Below are 8,598 nucleotides of genomic sequence, written 5' to 3' on the forward strand. Positions count from 1 at the left end.
GCTTTCCAGAAAATTCTACATTATTTCCGATCAACAATATGTCATTCACATATACTTATTAGAAACGTTGTAGTGCTCCCAGTCACTTTCTTGTAAATACATGCTTCACCGCAAGTCTGTATAAACCATATGCTTTGATCACTTTATCAAAGCATATATTCCAACTCCGAGATGCTTGCACCAGTCCATAGATGGATCGCTGGAGCATGCTCACTTTGTTAGCACCTTTAGGATCGACAAAACCTTTTGGTTGCATCATAAGCAACTCTTCTTTAAGAAATCCATTAAGGGATGCAGTTTTGACATCCATTTGCCAGATTTCATAAAATTCTGCATCTGCTAACATGATTCGGACAGACTTTTAAGCATCGATATGAGTGAGAAAATCTCATCGTAGTCAACAACTTGAACTTGTCGAAAACATTTTTGCGACAATTTGAGCTTTGTAGATAGTAACACTACTATCAGCGTCTGTCTTCCTCTTGAAGATCCATTTATTCTTAATGACTCACCGATCACCGGGCAAGTCAATCAAAGTCCATACTTTGTTCTCATACATGGATCCCATCTCAGATTTCAGGGCCTCAAGCCATTTTGCAGAAGGTGGGCTCATCATCGCTTCCTCATAGTTCATAGGTTCGTCATGGTCTAGTAACATGACTTCCAGAATAGGATTACCGTACCACTCTGGTGCGAACCGTACTCTGGTTGACGGACGAGGTTTGGTAGTAACTTGATCTGAAGTTTCATGATCATCATCATTAGCTTCCTCACTAATTGGTGCAGGAATCAGTGGAACTGATTTTTGTGATGAACTACTTTCCAATTCGGGAGAAGGTACAATTAGCTCATCAAGTTCTACTTTCCTCCCACTCACTTCTTTCGAGAGAAACTCATTCTCTAGAAAGGATCCATTTTTAGCAACAAAGATCTTGCCTTTGGATCTGTGATAGAAGGTGTATCCAACAGTTTCTTTTGGGTATCCTATGAAGACGCACTTCTACGATTTGGGTTTGAACTTATCAGCTTAAAACTTTTTCACATAAGCATCGCAACCCCAGACTTTAAGAAAATGACAGCTTAGGTTTCTTACTAAACCACACTTCATAAAGTGTCATCTCAACGGATTTTTAGATGGTGCTGTTGGGGAACGCAGTAATTTCCAAAAATTTCCTACGCACATGCAAGTGCATAGCAACGAGAGGGGAGAGTGTCATCCACGTACCCTCGTAGACCATAAGCGGAAGCGTTATGAAAATGCCGTTGATGTAGTCAGACGTCTTCACAATCAATCGATCCTAGTACCGAACGTACGACACCTCCGCGATCTGCACACGTTCAGCTTGGTGACGTCCCATGAACTCACGATCCAGCAGAGCTTCGAGAGAGAGTTCCGTCAGCACGATGGCGTGATGACGGTGTTGATGAAGCTACCGACACAATGCTTCGCCTAAGCACCGCTACTATATGACTGAGGTGGATTATGGTGGACAGGGGCACCGCACACGGCTAAAAGATCAATGATCAACTTGTGTGTCACGGGGTGCCCCCTGCCCCTGTATATAATGGAGCAAGGGGGAGGCCGGCTGGCCCTAGGAGGGCGCGCCAAAAGGAGGAGACCTCCCCCTAGTGGGAGTAGGACTCCCCTTTCCTAGTCCCACTAGGAGGGGGGAAGGAGTGGGAGAGGGGAAAGGCAAGGGGGGCGCCGCCCCCCTTTCCTTGTCCTATTCGGACTCAACGGGAGGGGGCGTGCGGCCTGCCCTGGCCGGCCCCTCTCTCTCCACTAGGGCCCATTAAGGCCCATTAGTCCCGGGGGGGTTTTGGTAACCCCTCCGGCACTTTGGTTTTCTCCGAGATCACCCGAAACCCTTCCGGTGTCCGAATGTAGCCGCCCAATATATCAATCTATATGTCTCGACCATTTCGAGACTCCTCGTCATGTCCGTGGTCACATCCGGGACTCCGAATTACCTTCGATACATCAAAACACATAAACTCATAATACCAATCATCACCGAACGTTAAGCGTGCGAACACTACGGGTTCGTGAACTATGTATACATGACCGAGACTCGTCTCCGGTCAAGAACCAATAGCGGAACCTGGATGCTCATATTGGTTCCTACATATTCTGCGAAGATCTTTATCGGTCAAACCGCATAACAACATACATTGTTCCCTTTGTCATCGGTATGTTACTTGCCCGAGATTCGATCATCGGTATCGCAATACCTAGTTCAATCTCGTTACCGGCAAGTCTCTTTACTCGTTCCGTAATACATCATCCTGCAACTAACTCATTAGTTGCATTGCTTGCAAGGCTTATTGCGATGTGCATTACCGAGAGGGCCCAGAGATACCTATCTGATAATCGGAGTGACAAATCCTAATCTTGATCTATGCCAACTCAACAAGTACCATCGGTGACACCTGTAGAGCACCTTTATAATCACCCAGTTATGTTGTGACGTTTGGTAGCACACAAAGTGTTCCTCCGGTATTCGGGAGTTGCATAATCTCATAGCCATAGGAACATGTATAAGTCATGAAGAAAGCAGTAGCAATAAAACTGAATGATCGTTACGCTAAGCTAACGGATGGTGTCATGGAATTGTCACGGCAGATGTCCTAGTGGAAGGACTTAGTTGTAGGGCCATCACAACTAGGAAGCTTGAAGGGGTTAATCGGTACAAAGGACACGAAGGGTTTTATACTAGTTCGGCCCCTATGATGAAGGTAAAAGCCTACGTCTAGTTGTGTTGGTATTCCTGAGGCTTCGATCACCAAGAGGCTCAACTCGCCGGCTTGGTTGTCGATCTCTTGTTTCTTACGCTAAGCCGCCACCGGGTCGTCCCCTTATATACATGGGTTGACGTCTGGTGGCCTACAGAGTCCTGGTCGGCTCATAATCGTTTCCGGCTCGGTGACTTCTTTTACATGCCTTTCTTTACAAGTCTTTCCTTACATACGGCGGTTTACAATATCGGGCATTAAGCCGCCTCCAGACCTTTGGGCCTTCTATAAGGTTTAATAAACTATCGTCGTGAATGTTTACTGAGCTTCTTGCGTAAGCCGCCATTGCGGCTGACCCGGCCCCTCCTGGGCGGGTCATGACTAATAGTAATATCCCCAACATTAGGCCCTAAGTTGACTTTGAATTTCATTCTTCGTCAATCTTCAATACTTAGACAAACTTCCATCTTCTTATCTTCGCTGAAGTTTTTGTAACCTGCCGTGACGTCATCTCTTGAGAACGCAAAAAGCTTTCATGATGCCATCGCCCAACGGATCTTTTATCTTTAATGTTTCCCGAGAATCGAGGTGCCTGTGTAGCTTGATAACCATTATTTGCATCTTTCCCTTATAAATAGGCACACCTCGGCCTTCCTCATTCTCCTCTCTTGCTCCGTGTTCTTCCTCTCACGCACCCCTGCGGCTCGAGCTTCGCCGCCACCGCACTTCACCTCCGTCTCCATCGACGTTGGCCGCTGCATCAACCTGAACCGATCCAGAGAACGGCGGCGACCTCCGCAGAAGACCTGTGACTGTAAGTTCTCTTCTTTTCACTTCTCAGATCCGCACTTAGGGTTTCCAGATTTCCTTCGTGTTCTTCCGAGTTCATCGCAGTCCCTTGTAGTTTTTCCACTGCAGGCCTCTTCTTGATCCAAAAATATGTATATGCTCGTGCGATAGTGTTTTTGTGCCTTTTCTTGATCCACAGATCCCTTTCTCTATTTCAAAAACTGCATTAGAACTGACGTACTCTTCTGCGCTGAACTTTTTTAGGTCTAGAATTTTTTCCATTTTGAATAGCCATTTGATCTGGAATAATACCAAACAATTTAGGGAACTTGTTTGTCTCAACACTTAGCTGAATTTGCCTTCTTCAAATATCTGTAGTCATGGCGGCTTACCATGCCGACTTAATTTTCCTTATATGTCATTAGCCCTTAACTAAGCCGCCATTACTTGTTTGCATCATCATCACTTAACTATCAGTCTCACCATTAAACTAAACCGGCATGTTGCCTTTCTTTTCAGTTCGTCTTTGCACATCATGCCGTCCAAAGCACAAACCATCTGTAACTGGGTTCCCTCAACCGTAACCAAGGAACATTTGAAAGAGTTCTTCACCATAGGATTTCTGCCAGCGAAAACCGCCATGTCTTACCATGCCCTTGACTCGGAAGAAGAACGGCCCAATCCAAGAGACGGTGAAGTGATTGTTTTTACTGACCACATGAACCGTGGCTTCTCACCACCCGGCTCAAAGTTCTTCAGAGAGGTCCTCCACTTTTTGAAACTCCACCCTCAAGATATCAGGCCCAATTCCATATCTAACATATGTAACTTCCAAGTGCTCTGTGCGGTATATCTTCAACTAGAGCCGACCGTGGAGTTGTTTAGAGAATACTTTTATCTGATTCGGCAGAACGAGTGCACCAACGGCCTCAGTTTAGAACTCAGAGGCATCTCAATTTAGCGCCGGCAGGGTGCTGTCTTCCCTTTCATAGTCTTACCAAGTCACCCAAAGGACTGAAACCAGACTTGGTTCTACTGTCAAGACATTTCACCGGCAAACAAGAAGCCACTACCGGGTTATCGCCCCGATCATCTTGACTCCAAGTTCGCGCTTCACGACAAGCTTACTGCCGCTGAACGCAAGAGGCTGATACCCTCCATCAAAAGGATTAATGCTCTGTTAGGGAACGGGTTAACTAGAGTTGATCTGACCCGCTGTTGTATCTCATGGCGGGTCATCCCTTTAAGCCGTCGATCAAAGCTGATGTATGAGTATGGTGGAGGCCCGGACGATTCTCTTCGTCACAGCCCCGTTCAACTAACAGAAGAAGATATTGTTTCAATGTCAACTCTTCTGGTGAATGGGAAATACGAAGATTGCAGTGTCGTCGGATTAAACCCCTTCTGCCAGCTTAAGCCGGTGCCAGAAGTAAGTATATTGTTATTTCTCTCCTTTGTATTTTTCCCAGCCGTATTGTTTTAATACTTGCCTGACTCTTCATCTTGTTTTTACCTGTCTACAGGCCAACTCTGACTTCTGGAAAGTTAAGTATGACCATGAGGCTGCCAAGAAAGCGAGAGCCGCCGCCATAAACGCCAAGAAAACGACCCGGAGGTCAAATAAGAAGAAAAAGAGCACTGCTGAAGATTGGATGAAGCTTGATGGTACATCTGACTCGGAGGTAGCCCTTGATTCCCTTGGCCAATTTTTTTAATAATCTTATTAACACTGATCATTACCAGGATGACACTGGGGCCAGTCAGGCCATGCAAGCAGAGGTAACTATCATTTCCTCTGACTCAGAGCCCTTGCCAAGACAAAAAATTCGACGAGTGATCCGTAAAGTAAGGTTTTCTAACCCTTTAGCTCACTTGGATCCCAAGTTTCGTTTGAAAAAGCAGCAACATGAAAGCTGCCGTCAAGCTCGGACCGAAGATGAGTCGGGTGTCGTTCTTCAACAAACTCCTCCAAAGCGCCTGAATGAGGTTTACTTCTTTTGTCTTTAGCTCTATTTAATGGATCCTTTCCCTTGCATTACTTTAACTCTATTTTATCTTTTGAGGAGGTGTCTCGCTCTTCTGGCGACTCATCGCAAACTCAATTTCCGGCCTTCAAGACTGCCCCTGGGTAATAAAAAATCCTTCTTTTCTATGGGTTGTTAAAATTGTATCTTTGTACTGACAGTTCTGCAACATCTCTCTTTGTGGACAAGCTAAGTCCAAGAAGGCAAAGGCAGCTAAACTGGCGGAAGACCCGCCAATGCTTGCAACTGACCCGGCCAGGCCATCATCTCCTCCATTAACAGACACTCCCGAAGACCCGCCTGTCGATGTAGAAGCAAATCCTCCTGAGCCGTCATTTGATGAGACCACTGTAAACCCTTTCGCAACTAGACCATCAAGCTCAGCCAACCCGCCATGACCGTCTGCACAAGACGTTCAGATCACCGGGAGCCGTTTTGTTGAGCCGGGGAATCCAACCGTGCTGGCTCGGTGTACTGTGAAACAAGAGGCATTGGAGAGGCAAAAAGTGCGCTTTGACGTTGTCAATTATGACCATCTAAATGCCAATGATATTTTATCTGGCTATCTCAGCCATGTGCACTCCAGTCGCGAATCTGAGATTGAAATGGTCAAACAGTTGCAGTTGAAATACGAGGTACGTTCTTCCGGCTTATCTATATTCCTTCAGCCCCTAAGTCTTTAGATTATGAGAGAACCGGAATGATATGTAGACTTTATAATATAGGCCAAGACTTTTATCTTTGAAACTTTTCTTGAATTCACTAAAATAGAACAAAGCTTCACCTGTAGTCCCCAAGGGCCGGTTCATTTTGATCATAAATGAGCCGGTACTTTAAATTGTTTTGTACTATATTGAAAGGACTTGATACTCCCGATTAACCTTGAGAAACTTGCTGAACTGCATACATTAGCCCCCAAGTGCCAAGTGCTGTTACTTTGCAAAGTACTTGGGACTTAAAGTATGTCTTTAGAATCATAAAAATTTGTTTTGGCATACATTAGCCCCCAAGTGTCAAGTGGTTTTTTGTAAAGTACTTGAGACTTGAATCTTGATTTTTGAACTTGAAGCAAAATCTTGACTCATCTGAATGCTTTGCAGAATGCCTTATCTGAATTGAACTCGCAATTGACTGATGCAAAGACCCGACTAGCGAGTCAAGAGGAAGAAATCAAATCTGCTAACTCCAAACTGCAAATAAGTCTCTCTGAGACAGAAAATTTAAAGACCAGCTTCGCTGCCAAGAAGAAAACCTGGGAAGAGGAAAAAAATGCTTTTGACCCAACGCGCTGAGAAGGCCGAAACAGCCCTTGAAGAGATTTTAACAGAGCTGGACAGTTTAAAGGGCCGGGTGTCTCAAATGGTGGCTGCCATCTTTGGTAAGCCGTCCGACTTTAATTTTGTGTGCTTTTTGCTGATCCGGAGTATAAGCCGCTAGCTGACTTTTTGTATAAAATATGTGTAGGCCCACAAAGCAAAAATCTGGGCCAAGATCCCTTGATTAAACTGAAGGCAGTGTATACTTTGGTAGAACAACTGTATATTGGCGCACAGCGGGCACTTGCCGCCATCTCTCCTGCCAATCAAGGACCTAACCGGCTCAGCGATGTCCTAAAGAAACTGTCAATCCTGCCTGCCAGATTTCAAGAAGTGAAACGCTCCTGTGCGCGAGCCGGGGCTTTGACTGCCCTGAGCCGCTCCAAGGCATGGGTGCCAGACCTAGACCCAGCGGACGTGACCAGAGGCTATCCCACTGTGAAGGAAGATGGATCTCCCTTTGAGCAGGATGACTTCATGGTTTGCGTGCGCGGAGTTCGGCCTCAGGCAACTACCCTTGGAGATGATACCAATATTGACAAATATCAGCTGGGTTTTGATGCTGAAAATAAGAAGATGGCGACTCCCTCATACAAGGTGACAGATTTGATCCCGCCTGTAAGAGAAAATACATTTGCCCCGGAAGTTGACCCGGTCGGCCTGATCGACGAAGAAGCAGAATTCGTCGCCGTGAATGGTTTTGACTGGTCAAAACCCAACTTCCAGCTAACAGAGGGCGGTGAACCGGTGAGGGAGGAATAATAACCATCTTCATTGGCTTATAAAAAGCCGTGTAATAGTTGAGCTGTGAAAACACTGAATGCCTTGCTTATGCCATCATGCATAAAACACTGTGTGTGACTCCGTGTTTTCTGATGGCAATATATGGATTATATTTGATGATTGTTTCTGCAACACTTGAACTCTGTTCCCTGTAGATACAAGAGAAAAGACTAGCTTGGAGGCTTAGAACCGAATGGGTTAAAACACCCGGCTTATATCCAATATGTTTATCATAATAGAAAACAGAAAACAAATATAGATAAAGGACAAGGGCTGAAACTAACTCTTTAGTTAATGCAGCAGGCAATTGCATATAAATAATAGCCATACTTGTACCTTTGATCCTTAGACCACCGGCTTGAGTAACCCGGGTAATGAAGTTGTTAACTCAATCTTTCCGAGAAATCAATGCCTTTGAATACTTTAATGATCATCATACCTTGGTAGCCTTGTTGTCAAATAGATAAGCCGGCAAAGAAGATCATGCTAATTATTTGTAGCAAGAAACACAAACACAAATAACAGTTAAAAAGTATGATTTAACCTTATATTTAAAGGTTGGTGGCTTCTGATTTGAATACGATCAGTAAACCGGACCAAAGGGGTTAAGCTAAAGTTTGAATATGACCATATAGCCCCCAGTGGCTGTGGCGTTGCGCCGATCAAGAGGGTACCGACAGCTATGTTCTCTTTGGTTCGAATACGATCTATGTTTGAACAGGAAGCCCCCAAACGACCTTGAGAGGTTTTAACGACCCTGATTCGAATACGATCCAAGTTGGACCCATAAGGGGTTAAGCTATGATTTGGATATGATCAAGAAGCCCCCCAGTGAGTTTGGCCTTAAGCCGATCAAGAGGGTTACGACAGCTATGTTCTCTTTGGTTCAAATACGACCTATGTTTGAACAGGAAGCCCCCAAGTGACCATGATAATTGCAGCCAGATTCGAAT

This window comes from Triticum aestivum, chromosome 3A (assembly GCF_018294505.1).
Source record: "Triticum aestivum cultivar Chinese Spring chromosome 3A, IWGSC CS RefSeq v2.1, whole genome shotgun sequence".
NCBI lineage: Eukaryota > Viridiplantae > Streptophyta > Magnoliopsida > Poales > Poaceae > Triticum > Triticum aestivum.